Source organism: Polyergus mexicanus, unplaced genomic scaffold (genome assembly GCF_030449975.1).
Source record: "Polyergus mexicanus isolate NDT 795.1 unplaced genomic scaffold, iyPolMexi1.0 SCAF_16, whole genome shotgun sequence".
Classification (NCBI taxonomy): domain Eukaryota; kingdom Metazoa; phylum Arthropoda; class Insecta; order Hymenoptera; family Formicidae; genus Polyergus; species Polyergus mexicanus.
The window spans coordinates 1,274,859-1,298,103 of record NW_027223336.1 but is presented as its reverse complement, the minus strand read 5'-3'; the positions used below and the strand labels follow the sequence as shown (position 1 = coordinate 1,298,103).

Below are 23,245 nucleotides of genomic sequence, written 5' to 3'. Positions count from 1 at the left end.
GCGATAGTAAAACAGCTCTAAAATGTATATTATTTGTTAATAATTAAAGTAGCACGCGAGTAACATTATGAATCTACTCGCGCGATTTTTAAGAGAATAGTTAGTTTTTGTTCTTTTTTTCGTAATATAATAAAATATGCGTATGATTAGCATTGGAAATGCCGTGTGGAATGCCACGTGATGATCGCGTTCTATTTGTACACGCGCCAGTTATTATTCGTATTTTCGCGAGTGAATGAGCAACACATGAAGAAAGAAAGAAGACGTCAAAGAACGTGCTGTCAAACAAGCAATTTATAATTTATTAAATGTATTATTTGTTACTTGTGAAAGTAATTGCTTATTTATTACCACACTGACGATTCATCTTCCATAATTGTGTAATATAATATATATGTATATATAGAAAATATTTTATATATAAAGATTCCTTTTATTTTAAAATACTTAAGATGTTTTAGTAAAATATTTTTAATAATAAATATTTTTATATATAAAAATATTTTATTCTAGATTTATAATTATTTAATTAATAAATATAAATATTAAATAAAAGCGCAGTTCCGTGTAAAATAATTACATGTAAGATACTTTTACATTTATTGCTTTATTATTTTATCTATGAAGCAAATTTCTTAGTTTACGAAACTTGTTGATGTTGATGCAATCGTACGAATTATAATGTGCTAACTATATTGTGCAAAGAGCGCACTTTTCGAGATATTTCTGCGCCGATTGCGAATATCCTCGACGTCGAAATTTAGAAAGATGAAAACATCATCAAAGGTTTCACGAGTTGCGCTCCTCCTCTCATTGACTGTTAAAGTCAATCGGTCATCCATATCTTGATCATTCGAAATGGGGAACTTAATGAAATCGAGAGACAGAAAGAGAACGAAAGGGAGAAAATTCTGCGATAAAATCATCTATATAGCAAAATTTAATTTTATGTATACTATTGTAGTTTTATTTCTCAAACTTTTACCCTCTCTTTCTCTCTTCCTACTCTTATAATACAAATATCATTAAGCCAATTAAAAAGTAACTGATTAACAAAATTTTTTTGCCACTACGTTCGTAAAAAAAAAACTACTAGAATATAATTTTTTTATAAATATTATACAACAATAGAATTTAAATTGATAGCATGATGCAATGCACCGCCGCGCCGTGCCATTGTTGCAACCAGGAAATGAATCAGATAGAATTGAAAATTTCTCGCGATCGTGACTGCTGCAGATATGCCAACTTACAATTAGAGATGAGAAAAGGGCAAGACCAAGTGGTCGGGTAGATATATATATATATAACCGAACACGAATTTTTACAAATGCTAAAAGATTGAAATATTTTACGTGACTTTAATCATAATTAATGAATTATTTGAAATCACTACAATTTTTAAAATTTAATAATTACATAATTAATTTATCTAATTATTTAATTAATATATTTTAAATATCTTTTATCTTTTTTATTTTGTAAATTTTTTAATATAATTAAAATTGTCTTTTTATATAAATATAAATTATCATGTATAATAATGTGTGAATAGAGTAAATAGAAGTTCTAATAGAAGTTAAAGAACGGAGCTGCGAAAGATGCAACGAGCGCGTTACTTTCTCTCTAGTAAAAGTAAAAGTTGCGACATCACCAGCGACAAATGTAATTCAACAACAAGTTCAGCATTTTACTTATTCAGGATGCTTTCTCTTAACCATAAGTATATAAATTATGACTAAATCAACAATCATCTTTAAAGATTATTTAGATATTTTCTACGATCGATAAATATTTCATGTAATATGAATATATATAAAATTAATCATGCGAATAAAAATAATAAGAATGCACTGTTATTCATTTTATCGACATATTGCCAACTTGTTATATGAAATATGTGAAAGAATATCTCTGTATTTATGTTTTTAAATTATTATCATAATTTTTAACGTCTTCATAGTATAGTTATTATATCACATGTGCTTGGCACTATATATAAGATCTTTAGTTCGATGTCGAGCGAAACAGCTTTTTGTGATCTAAAATTTTGTATATATGTATAAATATGTGCACATACTTGCAAAAGTTTAGAGTACCAAAAAGATTGTTTCCGCCCGGGATCGAACCGGGGACCTTGTGCGTGTGAAGCACACGTGATAACCACTACACTACGGAAACGATGTACTTTTCACTCTGTTTCGAAAGCATGAATATTGAGGCAAACATAATCCTCGTAATCGGTCAAAATTTCATAAAACATTTTCTTTTTCATTTAAAATTTAAAAATATTTAAAATATTCAATAAATTTTATCCTTAAGTTTCAAATAAAGAGATTCTGTCAAAATCTACTTGGAAATACGAGGGTTTTGTTATTTACTGGCTACTATTTATTTCTTGGAAATATGAGATATCGCCGGTAAATTTTCGTACAACGACATAGTTGGAAGATGGTTTTAGGAAACGCTGATCTTTGTGTGCACACGAGAAGTCTCATACGAGATGGTATGAGAACGGCGGATCGCCGGGGTAGAGCAGGTCGAGTCGTCTCAAGGCCAGTTAGGCGCACAAGGGCAGCTTCAGTCTAGTGTGAACTCGACCGCGCCCTTCGAGGTCGTGCCATCCCATTCTTGCACGCGCATCTTTATTTTTCTTTCGACAAGTCAACGCGACCGGAGTTTGCCCAGTCTTTGTGTTTCAAGAGACGACGAGATGTGGATGAGTATGAATCAACCCAGAGAGATCGATAATGCTCGCATGCGTATGAATTTAATTAAATTAATATTTAATATTTATCATTTATCAATCATCATTATTTATCTATCATTATTATATTAATATCTTATTAACTTTCTTCATACGATTCTATGGTCATAACAAAAAAGATAGATATCGATTACGATGGATGATAAATAATGATGATCGATAAATGATAAATAATAATTTAATTAATTCATTTATAATAAAATTATCGATCTTTCAATTAATTCATCCTCATTCATCTCATCTTTTAAAAATAATGAAGTTGTATACAATTCTACCTATTCTATTGAATTATAATACGAATAAATTTCTTATTCCAACGACGCGATACAAAAAAAAAAAAAAAAAGAAAATCAATTTATCAATTGTTATAATATGGCAGTCTTAATCATGCCAAAAAGACTCTTTCTCACTGAACCGAAAGGTCAATCTTGATTAGTATGAGAAGCTCGACGACCATTGTCATTGAATTAATTGCTCGTCGGGTACGACAGATAAGCCAATAGACGTATCTCCCTTCGCTCCCCACGTTCCCCAGAAATACCGAATTATAATTGGACGTCACGCGATAGGGAACAGATCAAGGTTTTGTCGATGAAAGAAACAAGATTATTTCGGCGAACAACTCGACCTATTTCGAATTTATGAGCAGGTTGAATAATAATCGATTACAATGGACCATTTTGTCAGACTACGAAAAAAAAACTCGATGTTTTCAATAGACATCTTAACTCTCGAATACTTAATGATCCAGAAGAATAAAAATTTAGCCACTATTTTATTACTACACGTAATAATGTTAATTATTTTGATCTTTTTGTAATTTAATTAATGATACATTTTTGACGGAAAGAAAAAGACACTGCGGTATAAGTGGGAGCCATAATATAAATATTGCCTTTGTCTGGGAGCCATCATATAAATAAAGGACAGAAAATTTCGAGAGTTCGCGTAAATGGGTGGAGATAACAGATTCCCGACGCAAATATGGCTGAACCGAACCTTGACTGACAATGAGAGAAGAACCAGCAGGATAGAAAAAAGGGCGGTGCAGCTCAGCAGAGAGAAGGAGGGAAAGGGAGACAAAGAACCGAAGGAGCCCTCATTCCTTTAGCACGCTGCACGCCATGCTCGTTCTCAGCTCCCGGGGTTAACGCACTACGGTAGACACAAAAATCCCCCCAAGGCCGATGCATCCCTGTTTGTCGGTTTGTCCGTTCCACATCGGTTGACCGTCCCCTACCCCACCCCTCGGACAACCCCCTCAGCACTCATCGCCCCTCCAACGGGGCACACTCACCCACGCGACCGATCTTATTCGATTCCAGGGACGTGCGAACGAAGGAAGAGAAATTTGCTTGAATAAATCGTGTAAAAGCATCGATTAAGTTAAATTAATTTTTTTATATATGTAAGACGATCGTGTGAGATATTTCCGAGTATTTATATAAAAATTATCATCCGAGTTTTCATCGTCAGAAACAAAATTCAACTTGAAAAAAAAAGCATGATCTGCAAAATATCGTAAGAGAAAAATTACTTGTATCGAGTACAATAATTTCTCAGAGAGATATTTGGACTGAGAACTGGATTAAGATTGAAAATTTGCGAATGCAGAATATTCTCGCGCTTTATTAATGTTGAATCGTGAACACCGTATAACACAGAGAAGGAACGAAGAGGAAGGAGAGAAGAAGAATGATCGAGAGCAAGGATCACGCGTATGGATTGGCGTGAAGCGACGAGTGGATCGGGTGAACGGCCGGCCGTGCATCCAGACTGCAGACGTCCAATAAAAATATCTTACGTTATTCCGTCTCTCTTCTGACCATCGTTTATCTCCTCATTTATCGCTAAATTATTTTTATTACCACATAATCGTGCGATACTTCTTACCAAACATCGTTGGTCAAATGATGCTTTTTCATCGAATTAAGAAACGAGTAAAACAAAAGTAATAGAAATTTTTATTATTCGGAGATATTGAAAAACGATTTAGAGATAGTAGAAAAGATTTCGCAGTAATGGGGAGACAAATTCCCATAGCACTTTCACTTAACAAATTTCAAAAATTATTCGTCCATCAATAGTGACTGAGATATATATATATATATATATATATATATATATATATATATATATATATATATATATATATATTGTAATTAATTGTAAAATCTTAAAACAATTTTTGAAAAATTGTTTGCAATGATGCTTATGATTTACTAGTTCGTTTTAACTCTAGCAGACATGTTCGGCGCTAAATATTACGATAAATGCCAATGATCCGGATGGACTTTCGCTCTGCCAAGTCGAGACGAGCAGCGCATTATCTTCTCGTTATTGATACGACCGTAGGACAATGCACTCATTCGCTGCAGACGTAAATAAGTACACGAAAAGACGACGATCGAAGTTTTTAACTCGCATTATCGGGATCTATGATTCGCCTTCGTGGATAAATTCTCCGCGTCTCTTCTCGCTAATGCAAAAGGCTTCTGATTCACCCTAAATTATTACGAGCCAGCCGAAGAACGGTGTATTCTGGTCGAACAGTATATTGTTCCTGTGCGACGCGACATCGATCGCAGAGATCTTTAAAACGGTCGAATGTTAATCCCGCGTCCCGACTTGATCCTAAAAATATCGAAAAAAAGCGCGGTCGATGCGTCCCGCTAATAATGCTGATACACAAATAAATGCCTTAAATATTTTCTACGATATATATTTGCAAGAGAATGAAAAATAGATATACCATCTTTAATACAGTACAAATAAATATGAAGAAAAAATATTTCCGATTTCATAAAGATATTTTCCAGATATGTTTTATCATAAATTTTTTAACAAATTTTAACTTGACATTTTCTTAACAAAATTTTGTAAAGTAACTATTAAATTATTAATTTTGATAACCTATTCTCTGTTATTTGCGATTGAACGGATCGGAATGTCATTCATTCATAAATATATATATATATATGTAATTTAAAAAATTTTATAAATAGATTTCCTATATAAAGCTATGATTTTGATCCGTTTTGGCATCGTCGTATATAGCTCGGTCGCGACTGTCGAGACTATTCATGATATGACTCACTGAGAATATAATCTGAATATACGGTCGACTATGACGCACAAGGTCAAGATTTCAAACGGTTATCGAGAAATAAATTAAAGTACGTCCTCTCTTAGACTGCCTATGGCACCTAACCAACGTGACGAGCATCGGGCAAATTAAAGATAACAATGACTCTATAACTATACGTATAATATGTATGACTAAAAGTATAAGAACAAAATTGCATCAAATTATTTCTTATCTTCAAGTATATAATTTGCAAAAGACAAGTTTATTTATATATTCGCTATGACTAATTTTTCCTGGTTATTTAAATTTAACGCATTATTAGACTTACAGAGGTATTGATCGATAATATAAACAATTATATAAGTATCTATTTTTAAAGTTATGACAGCTACGTATATTATTGTAGACGGCGTAAAAAAATCATCGATTAAGCAGCAGTATATAAATTAAATTAGAATATATGTGTACACGCGTCCAATTTAAAAAATTTTTCTGACATCGAATATATTTTGTCGCACTAATCTAATTAAAGACTTAATCTGGCGAATCTATTACACGAAGCGATATAACAACAATCTAGTGTCTGCCCGCTTATATCTTGATAAACATCGTTCTGGGATCGATCGCGATGCTGAGGTGATTCCCTTAGCGGAGAGCGGAGAAGATAAATCACTCGGCTGATCTCTGATTAAACAGCGTCGGTAAAACGATCACGGTGACCCTCAACTTGCTCTTACTTCGTTAAAGAATAAATCGATGCCTCGAGCAGTGTCAATGTCAGCCGTAGGGCAGATGCGACCGGCGCCGGGGAAGCAGCAGCAGTCTTTGGCATTGCGTCATCGTGACGTCAGCTAACAACCCCTTCGTCGCTAGACTTGCTCTGGTTTGCCCTTGCTACGAATCATCGATCCTCCACCCTGCACTAGATTCTCCAACCTGCGCCGTGGACGCACCTTCGCGTCAGTCCAACCTGTTGATTTAACTGAGAATAAACTCGATCCCTCCCCCCACCCCCCTCCCTCTCATTACGGAAAATGTTAAAATCTTGGAATAAATGTGCGTTCTCAGATATATCGATTTACATTCGTTATTGAGAATGAAAAAAAGTGATAAAACGTATCGCTCGCTTCACAGAAGCGTCCAATCTCATTCTGATTTTCTAATAGACTATAGGAGTCAGATAATTTAGAAATAAAATTTTATTAAACTATGTGTGTCTCGCCCTTGTATTACAAAGTAGAAAATTGAAATTAATATTTTTATTTGCAAAGGCTATTGTAACACAAGTTAATATAATTATTAAATTCGAAGTATTAATTCTCTTCGAAGCATACTTTTTCTGATAACTTTGTCCGCGCTGTTCTATAGATTGTTTCAAGCTATTGATTCTCAGAATGACAATTAAAGCAGGATGGAACAAGATTGCGAACCGGACGCCAAGAAGACAGAATAAACAAAAGGAAAGATGACAGAGAGAGGAAGATTACACATGAAAAACGACTCGGTACAGCAGGAAGGTTCTTGCATCGAGGATTCTCAGGAACATTTTTGCTATAATCGAAAAGCATGCTTCCTCCCCGACATTCGATGACAAAGCTCTCTTGCAAAGACAAAGAACGTACTAACAGGATATCCAGGTGGGTGGCACATGGTATCGAATTACCTTGGGTTTTACCGGACAGAGAGTTTTCGGGTGGTCGAAGACCGAAAAAAAGCTGCATGCGAAAGACTCACGACCGAGTTGAACTCAATCCAAGCTGCCAAGGTGGCTATAGAGTTTTTTTTTTTTTTTTCGTATTGCGAATCATACTTGCGAGCACCTGTCGAAATTCGAAGGTTCTGCGCTTCTGGCTTGAAAACAATGTAACATTGAATTCATTTTAAGCAATAAAATAGAGCTCCCCAACGAAAAATCTACGAAAAGACGAAATTTATATTTATCTTAATCTTAATTACGAAACATTAAATTCTATTCGTTTAATAAGATATCAGGCCACGAACCGCAAACGGCAAGCAAAGGTGGCAAATATACGGTTCTTCCTTTACAAGATCATCCATCCTTCGTCCCTTCCTTCACCTGCCTGTTGATACAGCCGAGCTTACACATTTCTTCAATCTTAAGGCTTATTTTGTAACGGGAGGTAATGACTTCTGTATATATAAGATAATATAATATAACATATAAATAACGCTCCCTTATATATAAAAATGAGATGTAAAAAAATCATGCATTGACCCGGTATTAACTATATAATAAATGATAATTAATTTGCATCGACATCAAGGATTTGTAACAGCATAAATAACGCGACTAAAATTCCGTGACATGATAAATTTACAGTAACCCATTTATTTCTCGGTTCGCGTTTGAAGCAGGAAGTGCAATATTGAAAGGGAATTCAAATGTGACAATTTAGATATTATTCTGATCAATAAAATGGGGTCATTTGATTTTTAACGATCCCCTGAGACGATTACGAACCACATGCAACCGTCTGTCGAGGGTCACGTAAACGCGGGTGCGCCGAGGGCCAGGTGTTTCACGGCGTACGCCGATTTTGTAGGTCGTCGTGGCATACGGACACCCCGAATCCTGCGTTTGGCATATGACTGGCGGCAATATGTTTGCCCCGTTTATATAGGTCGCAAACTATGCATGGGGTTATAACATTCAGGGCCGTACGAATCGAAACAGCCGTCAACTACTTCCCTTCTATGTACCGTCTGATATACCCAGAAAATGAAACTTTGAATACACTTTCCTCGATTGATTTCCGTCAAAGACAGATGGTTATATTGAGAAAATTCTAAAGTAAAAATCAAATCTAGACACACAGAGGCAAGAAATAATTTATATTTAAAGCGAAACTTTTACTACATATCAAGCCTGAAAAATAAATTCCATAAAAAAAAAACTGTAACGATAAAAATCTCTTGGAAGTCCTTTCATCTTTTTGTTGATATCAACGAAACGCCATAAAGTAAAAGTTTCAATCTGAAAGAAAATTCTACGAAAAAAATTTCATCATCGCGAGCACGAGCCTGATGTAACGAAATGCGGTTTATTCGAGCAGGTGTTACAAGTAACGAAGCACCCGTTGCCGAAAGAACCGAACCACCTGTCCATTTTTATCAAGCATATTACACACATTACATTCACACTTCGGAGCAGCGTGTTCGCTCCTCTACGTGCAATAGGAAATGAGGTAGCTTCAGTCCACATGCTCGGAAGCAGACCGACATCTTTCATTTACCGGTCTTTTTAACGAGGTCAAGAAAATTATTAATTATATAATGAGAGAAATTAAAAATAGGTGACATATACAAAATAAAAATCAATAAGTTTTAATTATAACTAATGAAAAAAATATTATTGACATAAATTAAATAACAAAAATAATTTAATTAATCTTTTTATTTGTTGCTTATTTTTATTATCATTCGCGTTCAATTAATAAACTAACTTTCCTCGATCAATTTTAAAGAATCAGATTAATTATCTTAATTTGAAAACGCGTTAAAGAGATATCATAAAAATCGTATTTGTATGCAGGTGTGCGACCCCTTTTATTAAGTTTTTCTACTTTCTGCATTCTGTCTTCTCAAGGTAAACTAAGAAAGAGAAATCGTCCTTCGTCTTTAAAATTAACCATTGATGAAATAGCCAATAGGCGATCCTTTAATCGGACACAGATGTCGTTCCCTTTTCTATAATGGTGGAGTTACAAGTTAAAGACGGACGAAACATGACGATTGAATGACAAAGAGCCAGACTTTAGGACGTGATTATTACGTTCATTGTTAGAAGAGATTTTGAATAATGTGTAACGCAATTGTTCGTTGTATCTCCTGAGGACACAGGACGACAAAAGCTGACTCCTTGGAAACTTTGCCGCTATTGAAAGTCTAGAGACAGGTCAATCTATTGATATATTCGCTAGTACGTGCTAATATAAGAAATATCTAAAGCACATACGCTGTGCTACCCCGATCGTTTAATTTAATTAGTTGCTGATAATTATCTTTATTAAAATTATCTATGATTAAGAATCACAATCTCTCGGATTGCACAACCTTGTTAATATCCTTGCCAGTGAAAAATCGTGTCAAGGTTTCTTATAATATACATTATATGTATACATCACATTAGTCGCATGCAATGTCGGTATAGATAATAATCCTTTTTCAATTCTCCGGAAATAATTACTTTAGATATAAAGACAAAACACATGTATCTCTTCCAATAAATTCACGTTTGATCTTATATATATTTTTTTTTTCATTTTCAATATATTTACACATACTATCCTCTTTAAAATAAAAAATAATATAAAGACGAACTACAGATATTTTTGAGATATCTTTAATTAATTCGGATTACCGGAAATTGAATATTGACCTCGGTTAATATAAAGGCAAACTATAAATATTTTTTAGATATCTTTGAAGAGATATCTTCGATTAACTTGGACTACCGGAAATTGAATATTGACCTCGCTTAACATCCATCTCGCTACTTCGCGACACCCTGAATGATACTATGAGTAATACGATGAATGACTAAGATTTTCTTCTTCCTACTTCCACACCGATCTTTAGATGATATCATCGCCACGCTCTGCATGACAATTGAATTTCATGCATGCGATATATTAAACTGGCTCATCAAATAGTTCATAAATCTGTAATATACATATATATATATATAATACAATATAATAAAGATACGAAATGATATTGTTACATTATACGGTAACTATTCATCAGAATTTGCCATGGAAACATTCAATTACGCAATTATTATTATTATACTTGTACTAGCCAATCTCACTCGTTATACTTTGATGTTTGATATTACTTAGCTTTTCCCTTATCCTACGTCGTCCTCTCTCGCCATAAGTGCTTTCGGTTAATAAAAGCTCACTTGCGATCAAAGATATTGCTATTATCAAGATCCTATTACAAGTGACCAAAAACGAAATTAAAGTGAAGATGATAAGAGCGATCGATCACCATGTCTTCACACAATGTGTGTATATATTTTACAATATTAAATATTTTTTATTAAATTATATTATCAATAATCACTGAAGTTGCGTATGAAATGTATCAATATTTTAATAATATATTCAATACGTAAATTAAACCGATATAAATTAACTTTTAGTATTAATCAACTTTTCGTATTATAGTCTAATATTATCCACATTAAACAAATTAATTGGCAATATTTAGATAGTTTGCATCAAATTTCGTGAAAGTTTGACGATATAAATATACTTTAACGATTACATTCATAAAGTGTGAAGTGTAAGACGCACCGTTAAGATTCTTCCGCGACCTACAAGAACGCGTGAGGTCAGTATGCGTGGGTTGTTGCACCGGGTAGGGTAGGATCGATACAGCTTGCACCGGGGTGCACAACCCGGCTAGCAACGACCCACCATCACGGCCCACCTCCTCATCCATAGCAACAGGCAGCTATTTATGCGTGTCGAGTTAACCCCTTACGCGCGTGTCACTTTCTGATTAAATGATGACAGCGATATCAACATTTCGTAATTTTTTAGAAACGTTAGAATCTTATTACAATTAGCATGTAAATTAAATATAGTTAAGTATAAATGTTAAACTATTTCAGAAATTAAAAGATATTTTTTATAAATAAATATATTAGCTGTTATATAAAAATTTAAAATAATAGTATAGTTGAATAAAGTATAGTTTTTAACTAATCAAATTCTTGTAACATCATTAAATACAATAGATCATTTAGAGCAATTTATATGTAAAAAGATAAGGTATGATTTTTACTTGGATAAATTATGAATACATAATTGGAAAACTTCTTTTCGGAAAGTTTTATGAAGAATAGAGAAAAAAAAAGTAAAATTTATGACAGGAGGAAAAGACATTTTGTTGATTAAAATGTAATCAACGAAACGATTGGTGTCGCGCCAAATACCCGGAAATGTCTGTGCTGGGTAGAGCAGCGATTTGACCTTTCGAGAAAACTCAGTTAACTAAAGCCACGTTCAAAGTGGGTGTCATAGTAGATGGAAACGCAACCGGGAAATGGATTGAAGGTTAGGTCAAAGGTAATAGGTCACGATACAGCGAGTGCTCTCATCTCTCGTGCTATCCCGTTTATTCTCATCTTTCCCACTTACCCAGATATGTTCTGTCACCTTTAAAAGCGATTGAAAAGCAACATCAAATATTTGTTTCTCTTTTATTAATTTCTAAGGTTGTAACTTTATTTTTATTGAAGATTAGAGCTACAGATTGTACAAGCAACCGTACAATTTATTGTAATTTTTTTGACGTTTGATATTTTTGACAATGATGCTTGTAGAATACAAAAATAAGACGAAAATACCAACAATGACGAAAATAAAACAAGGTAGAATCAGCCTTGAGTCGAGAGCTAAAGTTTTCCAAGAGGGTGGCAAGATCCTTAATGGTATACGAGTAGGGAGAGAAGGAACAGAGATAACGCGAATGTGTATCAGACGGTGGGGTCAATTTCACAGCTAGTGACCTCCAAATTCCCCAAGAGCGCGCACGTGCTAGTATCTTCTCGCCTGTTCCTTATCTAGAACGAAATATTTTTCATCCCGATTATTATTATTTTACGAACGAGGAGGTCTCGTATTGAGCTTCAAAATTATAATCTAAAAATCATCGACGTAAGAAAGAGGATCGTTCATCCATTATATACTTTTTTTTTAAAACGTAACTAGATATCTTTCTCGCTGATTCGATAATTTCAATATCAAATCAAGATTGTGCAAAAAAATGCGATTATTTGGAAATAATCGTACCATAAAACAATGAATACATATATATATATAATTTCTATTGTACTTTTTGTTTGCATTTTGATGAAAACCAACATTTTCAATAATTAAAGAATAGAGTGATGTATGGTTTGTTTCTCCTCTCTCCTCTTTCTTACGTATGTTTTTTTCTGTAAAAATACTTTTCCTGGGAGACTGGTCATGTATTACGACGACATATTACTACGTCTAGTATGGCAGTGAAGCTGGTCGGAGGCCAAGGCCTCCGTATAAAGTTCGCCCTGGGAGTGCCTCTATCCATTCAAAAGCTTTTATATGGCTCCTCGACTCGACACTCGACACTCATCACACAAACTTTTATAACGATCATGACAATTAAACTGTGTAATTTTTCTACTCCGCATTAATATAATGTTTATCGAGAAAATCGAGCATATATTTTCCGTTATTAATATGTCATATATTTCTAATTTCGATTATTAACATTTTTCGCGACACGTATAAAACAATATTTATTGCGCTTCAATATATCCTTTATATTAAAATTAAAATAACCATAAATAAGATATTATTTTTAACCCTATATTAATGACTAAGACCTTACTTTGTCAAGGCCAAGTTATGCGTATTATGTCGTAATCTATTTATTCATAAAAGCAGTCGTCCTTTCTTTTATGTATTATCGAAAACATGACAATATTTTGGCCTCGTGTAAAATAGTAAATTGCAAAATTCAGATAATATTTTTGCATATATTCAAAATTATATCTCAAAAATTTACATTTTTAGAAATCAATAAATATTAATCATCATACAATTATTTCAATAAAATTAACATTTAATAAATAATATTTAATAAATAATATCGCGGCCAATTTATTTTTCTTTTAGATTTTTATTTGATAAATATATACATACACAGCAATATAAATTACCAATAAACTTAGACGATAAATAATTACGTCACAAACAAATTTACAAATTCTTTTCTTGATACAGATGCTTTAATCATTTCATGGATATAATATTACACTTTAAGCAAAATCATTGCAAGGCCGTAATGTGCATCGTATGAATACGTGATTCGACCATTACGACCGTGAACTGAGTCAGGGAAAGCGAAGGAGAAAATGCGCACCGGTGACAATCGAATCTTATCAGTCGCGTGGCATAAATAAGAACGGGCTGAATGCAAAGAAGCTTATATAGAGGAGAAGAGCGGGAACGCGGGAAAACGGCACAATGCCAAGTTCAAGAACGCAGGACACGTGACTCCCCTATCACTTTAGTACGCGCAACCGAAAGAGATATATGTTAATCGAAAAACCGCGCAGTTTGCGCTTTAAAATATTAAAATTCACTTAAAATAAACTATATATATATATATATATATATATATATATATATATACTGGCAGAGAAGTGCTCTTTAACGTAAATGTTATACACTTTATGAATTTTAAAAAATTATATAAAAGGAAAAATATTATGTATGATTTTTTTTTACAAATATATGTTAATGACGTAAGACTTGGATTATCTTTAACATACGAGGCAAATATAATGTATAATTCGCAGAAACTGAGAAAACGTGCACAAAGATCTTAATGGTTCTGAAAAGTAGAGCTCTTTCGCATGATAAAGGATCACCTTGGATGACAGGTGCATTTTACCTCCGTACACGTGGCAATCCGTCGGCCGTTATAAATATGTATATTCATCGTCGGTCTACTCAAACGTAATTTATTCTACTAAAGAGATTGCACAACATTTTCGCGAACACGTAATAAATATATAACACAGAATTGTCCATTATAAGTATACAGAGTGTATTAGACAAGTAGAAATAGAAAGTTGTCAAACGATATTTTGCGCAGTTTTCTCGCGGAAGGAGAGAATACTTTCCAAGTTTGAGCGCAGAGCTTATAGCGCGAACATTTACGGGTTAACGGCGCAGCACGTTGAAGGTTAAACTCCTCGACCTTCGACGATACGTCGATTATTTGAAAATAGCCGTTGTTTGTTGGAGCAACGCGCGCGACACACGATGTCCTACGCACATTCGTCTCATCAGAGACGTCCTTCGCATCCGTTCTTTTAGCGACGCGCACGCACATTATCAGCCACATACGTTCCAGCATTGGCATCCACGTGACCGAGATTGCACATGAATAGCGCACTTGCAAAACTTTTCAATTGTAAATTATATTGAATCGCAGAAAAAAAGTTGTATGGATTAATTTTTAACCCATTACGTAACAAGAGATGCAAAGTATTTTTTGAAAGATACTTTCGTTTCTAGATTTCATAATTATTTTCTTGCAAGTGCTAATCGTCATTTTACTATCGTACGTTTATTTGTGCGCATAATCAATTGACGCGTTATAACGTATGTCTATAATCAGTATTGCTCCTTCTCCCGATTAATCGATCAAAGTCCAAACGCGACCTTCGTCAGAGGACGATATCCTATTGATAGATGCAAAATAAAACGTTGCTCTCTCGGTATTTTATCGGAATGTTTCAGTGACAACAACGTGACGAAGCAGTGCTCAGAATCTCGAGTTATCGCTTGAATATTTTAAAAATTGGATATACAAAATTCTCAAAGTTTCCTCGACAGCCCTTTGAATATAATTACATTTATAGAATTTTTAAAATTCGTCTTGTAAAATTGTTCCTAAAATTTACCATTTAAATAGTAGACTTTAATCAAAATTTAATATATTTCACAAAATTCTTTTCGTGTTTAATATTTGATATTTTAGGCTAAGGATGTTATTTTAAATAGACACATAAGTTTTGACTAGTATGCGTTTTCCTCGCTTTCTCTTTTAAATTTAATTAAAATAAAATTATTCTTTTATAATAATTCCGCGTCTCATACGAAGGATTATCAATTTCGCTGACACATGAAGAACAGTCAAGGCCGCAGACCTCTCGTTTGAATATAAATTGCACAAATTAGACTCACCTTTATTGCCGCCGCGTCTGTTTGTTCGCTGATTGGTCGAGATTACGATACTGCTATCGCGCTTTAACTTCCGACGCTCAACTCCATCGCAAGGTCAAAAGAAGAAGTGTTTGCTCTTTTTCTTATTTGAGCAAAGACAACGCGACGGAAGTAAGATTCTGTTAAATAGCATATTTATTCTTTTTTCTAAATTTATGCACTTAGGGAGAAAGAGGGGTGTAAAGTATTTTTTAAATATTTTACTATTCTTTTTACACAACAAATATTCAAGAATAATGTTTACAGAAAAATTAATTATATTTATATTTAAAAAAAAAAAAAAAAAACTGTACTAAAGTTAATATTTGAAGTTACATTTTTAGAAATTTTTCAAATTCTTCAAACACTTCTTACAAATTGATTTACTTGTCATGGAATTAATGCTCTAAATGAGCATGTTTTGATGTTACGGAAGGAGGATAAATATATTCCTGAATTAGCAAACTGTACAAGGAAATTGCGGTTTCTGCGCGATCGTCGTTCTCACAATCGTGGATGCATTGCAATCGCAAGATCATCGCCGATCTTGAAACTTGACACAGGATGTTGTGGCAAAGAGCTATCTCGTTTTTACCGACGCTTCCGTCCGCGTATGTAATGTTTTACGAAATTAACGTTACAACGAATTAAAACGTGTGACCTTTGATGTGATAACTACAATTTATTAAACAACATTATGCACTTTTTTCTATGACCAAAAACATTAAGCTAGCATTAAGATTGAGTTTCTCCAATTAATTATACGATATTACAGACTATGATCTCATGCGACGAACGCTAACTCCGATTATCAACGCGACCATCGTTATAGTATTGATCGTGCGTGTAATGCACGATTTCAGAATATCGATCGTAATGTCCTGTATATATCGCGCATCATCTTTTAAGATTTAAATAGAAATATTATAAATATTATTGTGAAATACCCCCCGACAAATAAGCCTTGTTACTCGATCGTAAACCTACTTTCCCGGGACACAAACGCGAGTGTGCGCACAATGAACCCTTTTCTCCTCCGCAAACGCTCGTAATCGCGGAGAAAGTCGCAAATATATTAAAATGCAAAGAAGTTTGTTTGCACTAAAGTCACAGAGTTTGCATTTGTTTGATTCATACGATTCCGCAGATTTGACGTTCATCAGTACGCTATAAAATGATATTGTATCCCATCGAAATAATACGCCGATTAGAATGTTTAAAACTGTTGTATATATTACAGGAAGATTTTCAATGAAGAAATACCGAAAGCGACATTGCTGTTAAACGAAGGCATAGCACTTCGATATTAACAAAAAATAACCTTTCAAGTGAGAGGATAGCGGTACTGAAAGCATTTGAAAAACATATCCCGGATCGATGCTTCACAAAAAAAGATAATTGATAAAAATTAACTAAAATAGATATCAACTAACGTTCTCGATTCACGTTATCCTCAAGACATCATATATCTAGTTTAAAATTCACGGAAAAATTTTTTCAAAGATATCCTCGCAATGTTTTTGACCGAATAATTTTGCGAAATCGAAGATTCGCGGGAAGATGTACGAAAATTCACATTCGAAAACATGCCGATTGCGCGAAAGCCGGGAAATGGGAAGGGTGAGGGGAAGTGATGGCGCGCGTTTTTCATTCGCCCCTGCAACGGTATATAACGGATTTGCGATATTATTTATGCGATCTCACAATGGCAGTTATGTAAGACACATCGCGTGGAACTGGAATAGCGGGAACTGGTCTCGAGCCAATGATTGCTGCGTCTTAATCGGTCGACGTCCTTCGGGGAAAGTGGTCTGAAAGAGAAACCTGGGAGCAATCTTTGTCGGAGACGTTCTTTATTTATCCGAGTCAGTCGAACGCTTCCGGCCTTCAGCCGGAATTTTTTTTAGATGTAGGAACATCGACGTAGAAATTATTACTGTCTCTTAATGCATTCAATAATGCGAGATACTATCAACGAGCTTAACGTGTTAATGCGATACGTTCGATAATTACGTCTTCAATTGTTTTTTGCTTCCTCATAGAGGAAGCTTTGTTTTCGTGACGAAATTTTTTTCGAATTTTCTATGCCGATGTATTTAGCATGTTCTAAAACGTCGAAAAATCATATTCCTAAAAAATGTCTGTATGTATATATGTATGTACCATATGTATGCGTGTGTGTATATGTACGCAATATATCGTACAACCTCTAACTTCCGAAATTTTTTAAATATCGGATTAAATTTTTTTACATGGATAGAATATCATTCACGGATGGTTGATATTGAATTTGGTGAGAATCGATGAAAAGATTTATTTTTTATAAAATTTTTAATTTTTTGAGAAATATCTGTATACGTTGTAACATTCGCAAATTTTCAGATATCAGGTTAAATTTTTTTAGATGGATAAAATATTATTAAAGGATGGTTGCTACTGAATTTGATGAGTGTCGGTGAAAGAGTTTATTTTTTATAAAATTTTAAATTCTTTGAGAAATGTCTGTACACGCTGTAACTTTCGGAAAATTTGACATATCGGATTAAATTTTTTTACATGAATAGAGTATTATTAAAGGATAATTAGTACTGAATTTGGTGAGTGTCGGTGAAAAGGTTCATTTTTTATAAAATTTTAAATTTTTTAAGAAATCTCTGTATACGCTGTAACTTTCAGAAAATTTGAGATATCGGATTAAAATTTTTTACATGTATAATCTATAACGATTATATAAAAATAAAAAAAGTGTGTAAATTAGAAAATAGCATGTTGTTTCTTTATCTTTTTATTTCGTTCACAAAGCTTCCTCTATGAGGAAGCAAAAATTGAAAGAACCGCATGCTTAAAGCAGCTTAAGCTTTGTAAAATAAAATGATGAGGAAGCAAGTTTCTAATTTGCACAACTCTACTTGTTTTTCAATCTAACTAATCTAATAATTATTTTAATGAATTACTGATTAATCGAGTTCAAGGTCTGCGATTACGCGTAAAGGCTAAACCAGACATCACGTGTACATCTCTCCCTTGTGTAACGAAGCGGTTCGAGCATTATGCCGGACAAAAGCACCATAGAGCCTTCATCGATACAAACAAACGGATGCTGTCCTTCTTGGATGCAAATTATCTTCGTTCTAATTCCGAGCTACAATGGTATTTCAAAAGTGTAATATAATTATAATTATAAGTCTAAATTTCATTAGCAAGGCCGATTATATATTCAAATCTGGGATAAACGTTTCACAATTTCTATCGAGAATTTTCAATCATTTTTAATATAATTGTGAATTACCGATCAATGAATTGCAATTACAGAGATAATCGCAAAGCGATCATTGAATAGTGATTAATTTCTAATCATATGAATACATCTCGATTGCTTATGTCGCTCGAATAAACGTTTCGCGCACCAAACGGAAATGTGTAACTCGACTGTACGTTCGCGCGAACAATGGAACGTTAAACTAACTTCAAAGTGGGTGAACAGGTCACAATGATTCGCAGTGGAAGCGGAGTGTTATATCTCCGCGCTCTTTCTTCGCGCGATCAGAAAGGCCCGAGCATATCGAAAGTCGGAGGTATATGTGGGAAAGCCACAGGAACGATACACTATTGAAATTCGTCGCTTTCGCCACACGTACAGCCGCACGGTCCGGCCACATTTATTGTAATCCTAAATAGTCCCATAAGTTTCAAGCTGACTTTTATGAAGATAGAAATTTAATTCTCATCCGTATGATTGATTACCTTGTTACGGTATGTTTTTCTGTTAAACAAATTCATCTAAAACACGTTTCAGAGAAATATACGTTACGTGTATTACATGTATTGCAAAATAAACAACATCGTAAAATAAAATTCACGAGATGAAATTCACGAGTTCCGCGCTAAATGTCAAAATCTCGGAAGGCTTGTCGCATCGCTTCTGATTTAGCGATCGTTTAACACCTTTCACTTCGACACGTCCAGATATCAAAAGATCCTGACGCGAGTACGATTATTTAAATAACAGCTGCATCACGATCGAGTGGCGCTTGATTGTACTCTCACTTTCTCTGCGATATTGCCGTCGCGTCGACCTGATTTTCGACGACACAATTCGCTCCGGCAAATGGGAAAGTGAACGTCGTTGTTTTTATCTTCATCTGCGCGAGAGAAATTCTTTCCAAAGGAGTGGCAATGAATGAGAATAAATATCAACAACTACTGTATATAGAATTTAACACACAATATCGTTACCAGTCGTTCATAATAATATTTATATAATTTTTTTGTATTTTTGATTTTTAAAACAGTCGCCTCATACGGAGTCGAAATCACCAAAAAAAAAAAAAAAAAAAGAAGAAGTAATATCTCGCGACTTTTGAAATTGTTATTGAACTTTTGAAATTATTAAATGTATACACAAAAAATGTAAATTAAATAATATACACTTTTTGACATTATTATGGAAATTTTCGGCGCACAAAGAAACTTGGAAATACTAAACCGATAGATTTCGGAGATGACTTTGTATAGCAATTTATGCGTTGACGAAGGTATTATGAGATATTTCCGCTTTGACGAGGTCATTCGAACATGGTCATTCGCGTGCCATTCACAGATTTATACATTTGTCATTATTGATATAACGTCATCAAATGGGATATCACCATATAATTATCGGCAATAATTGCGAATGGCTGATAATAATGCGACATAAACTCTTGATTTTATAGAAGGGCTCTTAATAAAGCATGTCTATTACTTGTTCAGAAAAAGAATCTTTAAAAAAAAATCAAATATTTTTTTTTTATGAAAATAAAATAAAATAAAATTCTTTCTGTTACTTGATGTTTGAAAAAATAATATTGACGCTTCTCGATAGTATCTTCACACATTTATATAAACAAGTCATAATCTAATCCAAGCAAACAATTAGTCTTAAATACAAGACTACAAGATATAATTAATCGCGATAAATGTTTTACTATCATTAAATATTGCTCGGTATTAACGGTCGATGTTAGAAATCCCATAAACCAAATGTATTTTCTAAGAATTCCTTTTCGGTCGAATCTAAAGAAAGTAGTGTAGGCGATCGCTATAATCAAACAGTCATTAATATCAGTCCACCTTCGCATCATTTTACGTCCGTTACCGCGGTGTTTACTGTACCCCCGGAAATAGATCTCACTTTCTCCTCGCCGCTTCGGTCGTTTAAACTTTCCCTGCCGCTGATATCGGTCGCTACCAACGACGAGTCTGGATGCATACACGTATGTTCTCGTAGATCGGGAAAGGGGGGGGGAGGGGGGGGGAAAGAATCGGGTTTCTGGGTCGTCCGATGGAACAAAGAGCCTAACCGTTTCTCTCGTACTCGCGATAATTCGTGAACTCGTCACGAACCCGAGAATACTCTTATTGTACCACACTATTGCCTCCTCTCTTCCCCCTTAAATAGTATAACGCTGAGATTGACAGAGAGAACCTTACTTTCTATATTCCATTTCGTTGATGTTGTCGCGATTGAAAGCGAGATACGTTACTACGTCCCGAAACGGCAAACATCCATTTTGGAAACTGGAACGCGAGACTGAGTTGTAATAATGCAATAAATTAACGATGTAACCCTCCGTTTCTTTTCTATGTCTTTATATCTGCTTTTAATCGGAGGAAAGATCAAGTTAATGGGAATTAATCAATTAAAAGAATGTAACGAGCTAAAATGAGATTTAATATTTACACATCGTGTAGTTTATTACAAAATGAAACAATACCGATGAGGATTCCTCAAAGAGAAATGATTTTTTGTTGAATTTCCATCGATCATAACAACACGTGTTTAGGACATGTGTACGTGGCATCGCCCTCTCTCGAAGAGCGAAAGGAGACGAGAAAGTGGAACACGGCCAACGGCCTGCTAACCCGGTGACACACATTTCCCGCTCGCCTCAACGAAAGTGAAAAGAATTGCTCTTTTATCGACTCGCAAAATGATATTTACAAGCGGAGAATACCTGACGAATTGCGTTTCGTAAATTCATCTCGTCACGTATGTCAGATATAAAGTCAATACAACATACGGAGACACGTGAAACCGCCATTAAATACTGATTGATATTGCACAAAATTTAATCATGTTTATAATCATTGGTTTATTAGAAGAATAAAAAACGTGATTAATAATCGCGTTTATATAATCATTGGTTATTAGAAGAATAAAAAACTTGTAATTTTCTCAGGTAAAATTTTGAAGATTCCAAAAATTTGTTATCTGTTGACTAATTTCTAAAGCAACGCGATATTTCAGCTGAACTTGAAGTATTTAAAGCGTGCAACCGTAAAAGTTCAGCAATTGTATGCCGAGAAGTTTTATTTCGAAACCTCGTCCTTGGATTCTTATGACTTTGGTAAACGTCTGCGAAAATATGAGACTTCTACCACACAACGATAACGAGAGAATTCATTGAAGAAATAAAGAGATTATCATCGCCCCCCCATAAAGCATCGTAAAGACAAATGTAGTATCGGTGAATCAATTTTCAAAACAATTTTCAAAAGAGATACGCGCGCATACACGCACATTGCGCAATAAGTGAAATATTAGAATAGGTTACACGAATAATTTGAGAAATCGCGGCGAGAACCTTGGCGGGCAAAGGGTATACATATAACGCGATATCGTGCTCGAATCACCCTTTTTCCTAATAAAAGTCCCCGATATCCTTGGTTCCGCTTTTAGCATTAAAATACGGATATAAGTGCATTTTGGCCTCCGCCTTGAATTTACACGTATACACTATTCTGCTGCAAAGTACACGTATGCAAATTTATTCATTCTTCTAAAACATTGTTGCCGCGGAAGATGTAATCTCATAGTTTCACAAGCATACGAATCGCTTCGCAAATATATTCGTACGTTAAAAAATAATGAAATTACACAGATTTAACACATATAGGAAAAATCGTTTATATTCTGCCAATAATGTAATGTAATCATTCGCGTAAATTAACTCCACAAATTGTGCAATGAAATTGAAGCTGAAAAGTAAGCATTTCCGTAAATAGATTTATACATATAAATTGCTCTCGTCTCTTTTGGCACGTGTTATGTGCCTCTGAAAGCTTGCCGTATGATTTAATTATGTTCCGCGTGGTACGGAGAGTTATGCGGCAAATATTTGACAAACAATGACATTGCGTTTAGCGCAGCTCGCATTTCTACACGAGCTTCTAAGAAATATTCGTCTAATGTGAACGCGCGAATGTCGTCGATTCTTCCGGAATTGTGGGAATTTCCGTTGTGTATTTTAACCGCGTGATTTTAGACGATGACGATTACTCTATTAATACAGCGATTCACAATGAGAAATCAGCCTTGAATACATACGCGGAGAAAGAAAAATGTAATCACGAAATATGTACAAATCTTGCAAAGATCACGTCGATCGATACACCGAGAAAATGTACCGTTTGCACGCCAACTTGAACGAAAATAATATAATGCCGTGCACTTTTTCTTTCGCAAGAAATCATATGATACTTTCTGACTAATGCTATCGAGAGAGATTCTGTATAATAATATATTTAAAATTATTTGAAATAAAATAAATTATATTT

The 23,245-nt window shown here is 34.2% G+C and overlaps 1 long non-coding RNA gene and 1 other non-coding gene across 2 annotated transcripts in view; both read right to left on the bottom strand.

Moving 5' to 3' along the window:
* Positions 1–23,245, bottom strand: part of LOC138940398 (uncharacterized) — a 160,075-nt gene that overhangs the window by 132,651 nt on the left and 4,179 nt on the right. The window lies entirely within an intron of this gene.
* Trnav-cac (transfer RNA valine (anticodon CAC)) lies at positions 2,109–2,181 on the bottom strand. The gene has a single exon. It is a non-coding gene; the product is annotated as a tRNA-Val (tRNA).